Source organism: Harpia harpyja, chromosome 22 (genome assembly GCF_026419915.1).
Source record: "Harpia harpyja isolate bHarHar1 chromosome 22, bHarHar1 primary haplotype, whole genome shotgun sequence".
Classification (NCBI taxonomy): domain Eukaryota; kingdom Metazoa; phylum Chordata; class Aves; order Accipitriformes; family Accipitridae; genus Harpia; species Harpia harpyja.
In genome coordinates, this window is record NC_068961.1 from 10,164,005 (window position 1) to 10,175,703 (window position 11,699).

Genomic DNA, 11,699 nt, shown 5'->3' on the forward strand with positions numbered 1-11,699 from the left:
AAAAAACCCCTCAAAATATATATTTCTAAATATAGATGTAAAGTCCTTTAAGTGCCTGCTTTGTCCAACAGAGTTTCTGTTTCTTCGGTTTGCAGAGCTAATACACGATTCACTAATTCTTTCCCTCCTCTTTGGCTTGTACAGCCCCTCATCCGTGGTGAAATTCACTCGTATTTACTATGGTACCTTGCAGAAATCCAGCCAAGCTCCTCAAAAAGCTTTTCTGTGTAAGGAGACAGGAGGCAAAGAAGTGAGTGAAGGGCAGGTAGGGGCAAACATGCAAATCCTTGGTGCGGTTTTGGAAGGAGGGTGCCTTCTCAGCCTTCCCAGGGTGGTGGAAGAAGCTCCCCTACTTCATCTCCCTGTTCCAAAAGCACATTAAAACATACAGTTCCCTCAGTAAAGAATGGTGAGCTGAAACTCTGATGGAAAGAATGGACAGAGAAGATTAACTTCCCTTTCTCCCCCACAGGGCAGCATTCCTAGAGGGTCATCTACAGCAGAACTGGGATCTGACCACTCTGGGATCCTACTGTGGTCAGGACTAGGGAAAATTCAGGCTGCTGCAGTGTTGTGCTTCTTAATGCAAGGATGTATTTTCCAGATACTCCTTTTTCACTATTTCATTTTTGCGTGAGGCAGAGCAAAAGGAAGAGCAGTGTTCATATACAGAGCAAAACTTGCCGTGCCAAAAACAGCGGCCGGAGCAGTTTAACATTCAGCTAACCGAGTCGTTCCCGTTGGTGAGTCCCAGGATGGCAGGGCTGCCTGGGCTTCAGGGTTATGCCACAGTTAAGACTGCTGTTTATATATCAATTCTCACAGAGTATCACAAAACTAGCTGGAGGTAGATGCAGAATAGATGCACAGCAGGTTGTAAAGCTAGGCACAAAAAGGATGAAATGCCAAAAGGGATGAAGTAGAGCAAAGGAGAAGGTGAGAAAGATGCTATTTAAAGGCTATGTGGTTTTGCACCACCATGATAGAAAGTAGCTGAGAACAGTTACACAGAAGTATTACTGTGCTCTTCATGGAATGAAATAAATGGGAAAGTATTTCAAATGGAAAAGTTAGGAGGAAAAATCAGACAGAGTCAACTTTAATTCTTCATTTACTTAGAAAGTTAAGACTATGGAGGTGTGACAAAACAGCAATCAGGCAGTCTCTGGATACTACCATGATGAATACAGTACAGCCAGACACGGTTCTGGTCTTGTAAAGCAAATCTGTGTGAAGTTGTTGGGACTAGCAGGGAAAACATGACTGTAGAAAGGAAAGTTTAAAAGCTATTTTTGTGTGGATTTGAAATGAATAACAGAAAACTCAAAAAGAACCATGAAACTGAAAACCCAAAACTTTTTATTCTGGAGGCATTACAACAGGACTTAACACCGTAGTAATGTGAAATATCTGCTGACTGATGTGGAAACAATCTTGCAGGTTGCACCTCAATGGAAATATTCTATCAGAAAATCTCAAGGCCTCTCCAAACCTTCCTAATTCCCATCCCTTCAAGTCTGAGTTTGGGTCTCAGTTCTTCTTCATTTGCACTGGAATTACTAGAGATGTCAAGAGAGTTGCTCCTGGTTTAGTCCTAAGATCACAATCTCTATAGAGGGATTTAGGAAACCCATAAAATGAGGAATGACAGGAAATCAATCAGCAAGCGATTAAGCCCTGAATAAGCATGTCTCCTGAGGAGGGGTCAAGGCAAGGATAACTTTTAGCAATATTTGCAGAAATAATGATAAGCAGATTTCAAGGTGAGGAAGCAGGGGGATGAAAAAGCCCAAGATTTCTTAACCCGCCTTACAAAATAAATGTCTGCATTAAAAAGACTGAGAGTGGAGTTCAAAAGCACTGGACAAAGAAGAACTTACCCAGAAGGAGCTCATCAGGTTTTGAAGCATTCAGTACTGAACAGGTTTGAATCTGGTAGCATCTAAGAGGGTCAAACCAGGCAGCACCAGAAGCTTCAGCACGGGCATGGATGGAAATGCAGGTCTGATCTATAGCTGTGGATCAGAGTGAAAAATTCTGGTTTGTTAGTCACAGTGACAGCAGTCATAGAGCCTTAAACTGGACTTTATACATTTAAACAGCTTTGGCTTACCAAAATATGCCACACTCAGCCTGGGAGAAATCAGTTGATTTTTCAGACGACTTAGAGGTCTATGAGATTTTTAGAACGGTTACAATATTTGGGATGTTGTGTGAGACTTTTTTCTTCCATCCCAGTTTTTTATTTTCAGACTCAGCACATCTTTATGCTATAACGTACAGAAATGCCACTAAGCATTTAAACAACCTTAACTGAATTCCCTGGATTTGCAGTGTTTGTTCTGGGGACATTTGCAACACCCTGGCAATGCGTGTGTTTGCTCCTGCCCTGACTTACCGATAAGTCCTCTCAACCCTCACCTAATTTCTGTCTTTGGGAAAAAAAAGGCAGCTTGATATTTCTGAGAGAAGGTTGTATATCTAGCGGCAGCAGCCACGATGGCTCCTGAGAGCGGGGGAGTCGGCGGGGAGGCAGCCTGCAGCTGTAGGGAAGTCACTCTGGCAATAAGAAGACCTGGGAAGAAAAATGCAGCCCAGACCTGCTGGGAGCTGGTTTCTGGTTCCCTGGGTTTGTTTCTGGGGTTACTGGACCACGATGGCTACCCCAAGCTTGCAACGCTGTGAGCAGGACCTGATGAGGGTGGGGGCACATTCCGGAGCCCTCCTTTGCACCTGATCCCCATGCTGGGGGCTGCCTGTCAACGAGGTGCCTCTGACGACCTGGCACCAGCCGGCAGAAAACCTAAGGCAGAAGGATTTGGGTGGGATTTAGGTTGCCGGAACACATCGCAGTGTGCCAATGCCATCATGAAGAAACAGCCCTGGCTTTATTTGTAACGGGCTAATTCAGTGAAAAATTCAGTGGCTGGTAAAAATGCTGCTGTGATGGTTAGACAATGGGGTACAATACTGCTCCCTTCACATGATGGATTCTCAAAAGCCAGGGCTACATGAGATGGGTCTTTTTCTTATCAAAGTTTTGCAAGATGGGGGAAATGTTTTGACTTATTTTAAAATAACAGAAAGGAGGAGAAAAATTAGAGTTGAATTTTATTAGCAAAATTTTTAATTAAAATTTTTGAAAAAGAAAAAAATGGTGGAAAAATCCTCAGATTCCTCTGATTCGATCCAGTCGCACCAATGTTAAGTGAGGCTTCAGTGGGCTTGGAGCAAGGTCCAGGCAGACAGTTTTCCTCTCAACCAGAAGCAAATGAGATTTTAATTTCAACTTAACTACACCAGTATTGACAAGTAGGATTAAAATGCCCTAGGAAACATCTAGTAAAGCCAGCTTCCTTCATGTCTGGCACCAGCAGTGTTTAAAACAAGACATTAAAAGCCCTTCCAAGACACACAGGAGAGCTGCTTGTAATGTCCTACTAAAAAGAGAAGCTTAAAGGGGAGATAAACAAACCTCTCTCCTCAGACACAGCATCTGAGAAGATAAGAGCAAGAGGAGAACCAGGCTTTGTTGCTAGAACCCATTCCAACAGAGAGAGAGAAACTGGGGAGACACAAAAAATAAATGCTTTCCTGTCCACTAGAAAGGATTTCCAGTTACAGGGAGAAGGGAAACTGCCTCCTCTCATTCTTCCCTTTTCTCTGTTAATTTGTTATCTAGTCGTTCAAAATTCTGCGAACAAGGTAAATTCCTGAGCTGTTTTCTTGCCACACTCCCCATTCTGCATGAATCTCTTTTTTTTTTTTTTTTTCTTTCTAGCTGGAGCAGGTCAGAAACAAAGTCCTCTACTCTGATGTCCTGATCCCTAGAGAAGCTGAAGCGACAATGTAGATCGACACCTTCCATGCAAGAAGGCAGCTCTCAGAGAGGCACGAGAAGCAGCAGCCCAGGCAGGGGGGGTCTGCAGCATTACCCTGGGAAAGGCAGGACCATCAAGACACCATGCCCTGCCCATGTTTTTCCTGTGTGCAGCTCCTAACTTGGTGGCAGACCATGGGGAGGAGAAGGAAGGACTCTTTACGCTTAAATTCTTCACGATGGTGAAGCTGAGGGAGCAAGACTTGTGTCCTTCAGCAGCCATGAACAACATCCCACCTTATTCCTGTGACCACCTGTGAAAACTAGGCACCTGTGTCCTCAGTGACAAATTTCCAGTACCTTTGACACTGGGCAAAGGTTAAAGCTAAGGGTGTCTGGGTCTTTAAGCCATCCAGACCTTAACTCCTGTGGTTCTCATGTAGGTTAAGCCTTGATGGCTCTGGGCTCATAATGCATCACTGGGGAGTAACTGTGAATATTCTTCTAAAGTTAGTGGGTTCTTTCTCCCCCGTGCATTACTGATTTGTACTGTCAACCATAACCACAGCCTGCCATGGAGCAAGACCTTTTAAGGGCCACAATTCAGCATGGAGATGACTCACAAGCTAATGCAGGTCAGCTAAACTGGGTCCTTGTCACGGTTTAACCCCAGCCGACAATTAAGCACCACACAGCTGCTTGCTTACACCCCCCCGCCTCCACCAGGATGGGGGAGAGAATCAGAAAAAAAAAAAAAAATTAAACCCATGGGTTGAAATAAAGACAGTTTAATAGGACAGAAAAGGAAGGGAAAGTAATAATAATAATAATAGAACATACAAGTGATGCACAATACAATTGCTCACAACCTGCTGACAGGTGCCCAGCCAATCCCCGAGATGTGGTGCCCCCCAGCCAACTCCCCCCAGTTTATATACTGGACATGACGTCACATGGTCTGGAATACCCCTTTGGCCGGTTTGGGTCAGCTGTCATGGCTGTGTCCCCTCCCAACTTCTTGTGCACTCCCAGCCTCCGCTGGCAGGGCAGTATGAGAAGTTGAAAAGTCCTTGAGTTATTATAAACACTACTTAGTAAGAACTAAAACGTCAGTGTATTATCAACATTCCTCTCATCCTAAATTCAAAACACAGGACTATGCCAGCTACTAGGAAGAAAATTAACTTTATTCCAGCCAAAATCAGGACAGTCCTTCGTGCAGAACCAGCCCTATTCCATGTGCTGCAAAGCTGTACCTGTTGCAGTTTCATAGACTTGGTGCTTCTGTTTGGTGTCTGTGTGCATTTCATGTATGTTGGGGCACATGAGAAAAAGCGTGCAAGGATGGATGTCTTGGGCAGTGCAGGCATGATCTGTGGTGACCTGCAGTAGAGGTTTATCTCCCAACAGAACTTCACACTGCAAACAGTACAAGTCATCCATGGCAGAGATTTTAGGTACAGGGCTGGTAGCAGCTGAGCTCAGGATGTCACTCTGGGTCAAACACTGCTAATATTAAAGGCTAAGATCTACAACATAAAAATGACATAAGTTTCCAAGGGGGCCAGATAACTTAGGAAAGTACTTCATCTTTTATTAAATTTATTTATTTTATTATAGAGTAACAAAGCACCATAGTGACCTCCCACACTACCACAGGGTAGTAATTTATAGCATAGGCATTTATAAACTACTCGATATGTATTACTGGGCCTTTTTTTCTATCAACATGGCCTAGAAACCACGGTCCAGTAAGGCTCTTCTAACCAACCCCTGCCCTATCAGGAAAAAAAATCCACTACCTCTTGTAAATGTATCAAATGCTACAAAAGCCTTAAGTCTGAAGACTATCGTCTAGTTTAAAAATTGGCTTTCCATGGATTAGGATGTTCCTGACTGTCAGGTTTTGCTGTAAAAACAAAGCTGTTTTTTCTTACAGTTACATACCTCCATATCTATTTTACCTGCAGTGTTCATGGCAATGGCAACTAATCAATTCATAGTAATAAAGCACAGTAATAAATCTCACTTACAGGAGCATATGAGCACATTTATTAGAGCACACATGTTAGAAGCTGCAAGGAGCAAGGACATTTGCGGCAAGTTGAAATGCAAGTTTTTCCTGTTCCCTGGTTACAAGTGAAGAACATGCTGGCACGCCCACTGTTCACTGTGGCACTTATTAAGTTTTTTTATATGAATAGCTGTGTTATTGAGACGAGAGAATTTCATTCAGTTCGTGGGTGTGATGAGAACCATCAGCTACAGATTCAGACATTGCTATAAATATACTTGAAGCATTTCTGATCCTGAAATGGTCCTCAGGTCCTCTGATGTAGACAAAACTTTGCATCAGGCTACAGGGTTAGACCCTTATTTTCAGCCTCTGCTCCATACTGAAAGGAAGCTTACATAAAGCCCAGGGCTCAACTAGTGGGGAAAGGAGGTTAACACAAACACAACCCCAAACAATTGGTGGTTTATAGGAAATGGAACTTAGTGACTACAGGTTTTGGTTTGTTTTTTTTTACAGAAATGAGGTTTATGCAGTTGCCTTATCTTGTACTGTCTTTCTTCCTATTCTCTTACCCCCAGCACTTTTTAAACCACAACCTGAGTTCAGTAAAAATTATATCAGCCATAGCAAGAGGTTCTTGAAAAAAGTCTTTGTTTAATGTTTTGATAACCTGATTAACAGGCCCTTTGATTTTGGGCTAAATACGGAGGAGTGGACATTGCTTGTCTCCTGTGGAGGTCACACAGTAGGACCAAGAGGGCAGATAGTTCGAGAAAGTTTATTTTCTCTTTCTTCCCTCTGCCATAGCTGGAAGGGGCTGATCGCCTTGCAGATAGCTGTACGCCATAGGGTGTGCCTGCTGCTGGGACCCGTCTAGAGAGAGGTCCCGGTGATACAGCTTTGAACATCTACCTTATAGGCCTTTACATCTGAGATGCTGTAGTCATCTCCTCGCATAGCTGTGCTGCAGCACCACGTAGACCAAGCCCTGAGCAGCCCATCCCACCCCGAGCTGCCCGGCTTTGGCAGGAGGTTGGACTGGAAACCCCCCCCGAGAGCCTGTCCACCCCGAGCTGCACTGTGAGCCTGCGGCCACGTTCCAGGCCAGGAGACGGGACCGGACAAACAGAGAATTAGAAGGAGGCTGACACAGTGAAAGCCAAGCAGTCCTAGCCTCATGGGACATACACCTTGCCAGACCAACTTGATTTTTAAATTGGGTTTCTTTTTAGCAGGTGGGGTACACGCAGCCACGCTGTCGTATGCCTGTCTCTCCTCCCATCATACTTTCTCTTTCTTCCCAGCAATTTCTGAATACAAGCTAACTTACCCCTAAAGTCAACAAGAGAGAAAAGACATGTCTAGCATGCCATTCATCTATCCTATTTCAGATGATTGGCTCAAACAGAGACACACCGCTACTGAAGTTTTCCAACTGGTTTCCGCCCCCTGGAAGCCCTTCCTAAGGGCACCAGTTTACTAAAGACTCACATTACAGGTGCCCTTCCTTCTTCAGTGGAATGACCATGGTCTCCAACCTCACTTTTCTTCCTGCTGCTTGTCCCTTTCCTTTTCAGGGCTGATCATCTCAGCAAGGAAACTCAGTCATCTTTCAAAACATCTGCTTTCCTTCTTACAGTCAACAAAGGGATGCAAAAAGGTCTGCCTTATACATGTAAGCTTGCTCCTTTCCAAACCTGCTTTCTCCCACTGGGTCCTGTGATCTGCAAGGACTATGCCTACAGCTTGGGACACAAAGCTATTTCTCAGCTCTGGGGTTGAGGAGCACAATAGGGTTGTGTTCCAGACCCATGTCAAGGGGAGATCTGGCCACGTATACAAATCTCTGTGCTTATTTCTGTACAAGGAGCTTGAGCAGGTCCCTTAATTTAGACAACCAGGAGAGAAAAGCCTGTACTTCAGGACAGAGGCAGCCAAAGTTTTTTGCCTATGATGGGAAGTCTGATAAATTTAAAACAGTCGCCCATGATGGCTCACAGTGGCAGGTAGGGAAAAAAGGTAGCAAGATACCACCATGCTAGAGTGGAGCACAGGCAAGACCTGGCCATTGGAGAGCAAGCAGATGGCTAAAAATGAAACATGGTTCTGCTGTCTGCATTCACATTTTACCCACCGAGAGGACTACTGGGAAGGGAAAGTGCTAGCGCCATGTTCCTACTGTTATTAATTAATATGTATAATATGATTGAAATAACCAGGGAGCTGCTAAAGTCCTGTGTACAGCCCCCGTCAGTTAATCTTTAAAATAGGGAAACAATAACTAGACATGATTTAGAGTTTAGGAACTAACTACTACACAATGGGGCTTTATGTTTATGTCAGAAAAGGTAATGGACTGTGGTCTGGTCAATAAACCTTGAAGAACCGCTTGGAACTGCCAAGATTACAGAAGAAGTAGGCAAAAGGTAATTCCTACAGGGGGAGATCGTGACGACCGACTCATTGACCACCTACTCAAATGATACCACCTACTCAAAAGAAGACAATGAAGGAAGAAGACAGGGGCTGTGCACTAATTTACATGAGGGGCGAAGAAGAAAGAACTAATCATTAAGGAAAATAACAATTAATATGTATTAGTTAAGTGTATACATGTGAGAATTTTTGAGACAAGGGTGTGCTGTCTTGAGACAGACACCCATTCATGCACGTCAATGAAATTAATTTGAAAATACCTCAACTCTGTGTGTTATTGGCTTGCACATCAGGTAAATGAACCCCGTTTGTGGGATAACTCTACTACTGCAACTTGAAAACAGATTGTGAGATCATTAGTTAAAGCTATGAAATCACTCAGCTGGGCAAAGGGGAAAACAATGGTCCTAAAAGAATAACAATTTTTCTGAGAACATATCCATAAGGCATCAAAATGTGCGAAGCTCACTCACTCTTCACCCAGCAGTCCTGAGCTTCCTCATTTTTAAAATGAAAGTGAGCATAAAACCCCACAAATGCTTTCAGGCTTGCAGCTGTTAGCATGAGGCTGAGAAATGCAAGTCCCTTTGCTCTCACAGACAGAGTTTAGAAGATGGTAATTCTAGAGGAAATTTAGGATACAGCTGGACAAGCATATTTATGCAGCAGTCTGTGTTCCCTTTCATTGCCTTGCCTACCAGAGCATGACTGCCTAGAGAACTGAGACCAGGGATATGCTTGTGTATGACAGGAGAACAGCATACTTGCAGCTTACCTTTGCTCAGGCGTTATTTGTGGGCTCTGTATACCACCCAGGTTCAGCCTGATAGCAAGCTTTCGTGGTCAGGGTGTGGTTCTTCCCCTGTGGGCTTCCCACCAGTGGCTTCAAAGAAGAGCTAACCCACAGTGGTACAGACAGAGCTGCTATCTTAATGGCATGCATTAGTGGAACCAGACCAACAGCAGAAGCCCCCAGCTTGCACAAGGCCTTGGCATGATAATCATGGTTAAGTAGAAGTATTTACACAATCTCCAGTTATCATTTAATCCAACACCTGGGCCGAAATGTCAGGCTATTGTCTTGCAAAAGTGCAGAGTGATGTCAAGGGCTGTAAAATTTCTTACAAGAGCTTTCTCAAGTCAGGCTCAGAAAAACACAAATAAAAACGTGACTCATATTCTGACAGAGCAGCTGAGTCTCAGCCTCCGCTTTGAGCAGCGCATGAGCAGGCACGTCCCTGCATGTTACTGTCCCTCTCGTCTTGATTAGGCAGGTTTCCTTCCAATACAAAAGCTAACAATTTTGCTTGCTAGATGAGAAATGAGGGCTGGAGAGCCTGTTTCTTTCTCCACTCTTCTTTAAAACTTATCTCCAAAGGCTACCCACGGCAACAGGCACAGCTTCTCCTTGAAATGCCTGTGGACTGACAGAAGTACAAATGAAATATGGATTCATGTATTTTCCCCCAGTTACTCAGTAAGCCTAGAAGTCTCTGAGGAGTTTCTTAAATACACACAAAGCCCCCCCCCCCCAGGTTGTGCGTGCAGGCACCCCCAGGGGAATGGAGAGGAGTACAGATATCTCCTAAACAGAAATTTCCCAAGTATTTAGTCCTTGTATAGGCAGACAGCAAAGGAAAGCTCCTTGTACTAGGGCAGCCAAAGTTCACATAACCATCTCCCGCTGTCATCCCTCCCAATGCACACAAAGTCTTCATTTTCCTGAGGGTATTGTGCTCTTTAGCAGCATTTTGATTGCTTCACCCATCAGATCGTGGCATCACCTGGAGTTTCATCTGAGGCAAACCTAGCATGCACCTGGAAGTCATTCCCGCTGGAGGATTGGAGCCACATGGCAGAGGCTGTTATAGAGAGCAACCTCCAGAGAGCAAGTCATCCCATCCCAAACAAAAATCAGACAACCTGCAGCCTGGAAATACCCATTTCTCTCCACCAAGCTCCTTTAATGCTTATGGCAACTAGCTCCCCTGACAAGCTGTCTCCAGGAGAGAAGCAGCTCTAATTGGAGCTAATTGGTCAAAGTTGCTTTAGGGTGTTGCAGAGAAGAAGTTTGCTGACAGCAGGCCAACGCTGCATGGACAGGCATGCCTGACAGTTCATATTGGATCAACATACGACGGGATGATGTGGCAGTACAAAACAGGCTGGAGTCAGGCATGGGCACGCAGTTCACCATTAGCCAGAGCATCTGACGGAGCTGTTGTGTGTGCTTTTTCTTCACAGCCTGGCTTTATGCCAGCCACAGAAGGACAGACAGCCAATACCTGGTCCATCACAGAGCCTGCTGGTCCAAAAAAAATCACCCAGCGTTTTTGGCATACTTAAAACATCTGATTGAGGGGGGTGGGTTAAGAAACCAACACTGTGTGTCATTATGCCCAAGAACAGTGAACTGGTTGAAGAGTCACAGTGTTAGATTTACTGTGGCATCGGAATAGGGCTTCATCATGAACTGATTCTGCCTCAGGTCTTGTCTCGGATGTGTCATCTATTTTCTGGAGTATCAAATTCAGCATTTAAGAGGAGTTTCAGTAAGAGAGGTTGATGCCAACAGAGGTCAGTGCATCACCGTAACTCAGTCTCTCCTAATCTTATCCAGTAAAAACAGGTCACCTTGTAGATCATGTTTTCTTTTAAATGGGTGAAGTGATTTAAAAGATATTTGTTAGTAACACCTTTTAAGAGGAATCATCCTAGTCACTAGCTTACCCTAAGAATAATAATAGAAGAATGAACAACAAAACTCCCTATTTTTAAAGGAAAAGAAAGAACTTTAGTGAACCTAGCATTTTTTGACATTAATTCTTCCTCCACCCCTGAACCACATACAAACATTTAAAGCAGATGCTGAAAATAAATGAGAAGTTTATAAAATTACCCTATGTGCTTTTACTTATTAGAAAGGTCACTAATGTGACAGGAAATGTGCCTTATGAACTATGGCTCACCTTAGGACATCATTTTTGCATCAACAAGCAACTGTACGTGGAAAGGTGAAGTTGAAATGGATAAAGCCATTTATTAAATTAAACAGGAGGTTTACTTTCGGCCCTGCTGAGAAATCCCTAGTGACAGATTGTAGAAAATAGCAACTTTTTCTCAGTGACCTGCCTCTTAAGGAAAATCAAGAGCAAATTCCTAGGATAGCCACCTCAACACCGCCCCTGGCAACTTTGATGCCTGCACGCTGAGCAGAGATCACCTACACTGAAGAAGCAGTAAGGACACACTCAGAGCTGACTCAGGTTACTCCCACTCACTCTTGTGAAAGTGGGTACAAACAGACCTCATTGGCATCAGCAGCAAGTGGGAGGAAGATGGAACAACAGCAGCAGCAGCCAGAGGAGGAAAGATGGAGTCTGCAAGACTTGCTATCAGCTTTCCTGGCTATTAATTTTTGCCTTC

At 44.1% G+C, this 11,699-nt stretch overlaps 1 long non-coding RNA gene across 1 annotated transcript; it reads right to left on the minus strand.

Annotated features, from left to right (window-relative positions):
- Positions 1-1,093: 1,093 nt before the first annotated feature.
- LOC128135070 (uncharacterized) lies at positions 1,094-2,286 on the minus strand. The gene is made up of 3 exons (XR_008232922.1): positions 2,114-2,286; positions 1,881-2,015; positions 1,094-1,263 (listed from the first exon to the last, which is right to left on the minus strand). It is a non-coding gene; the product is annotated as an uncharacterized LOC128135070 (long non-coding RNA).
- Between the last annotated feature and the right edge of the window lie 9,413 nt (positions 2,287-11,699).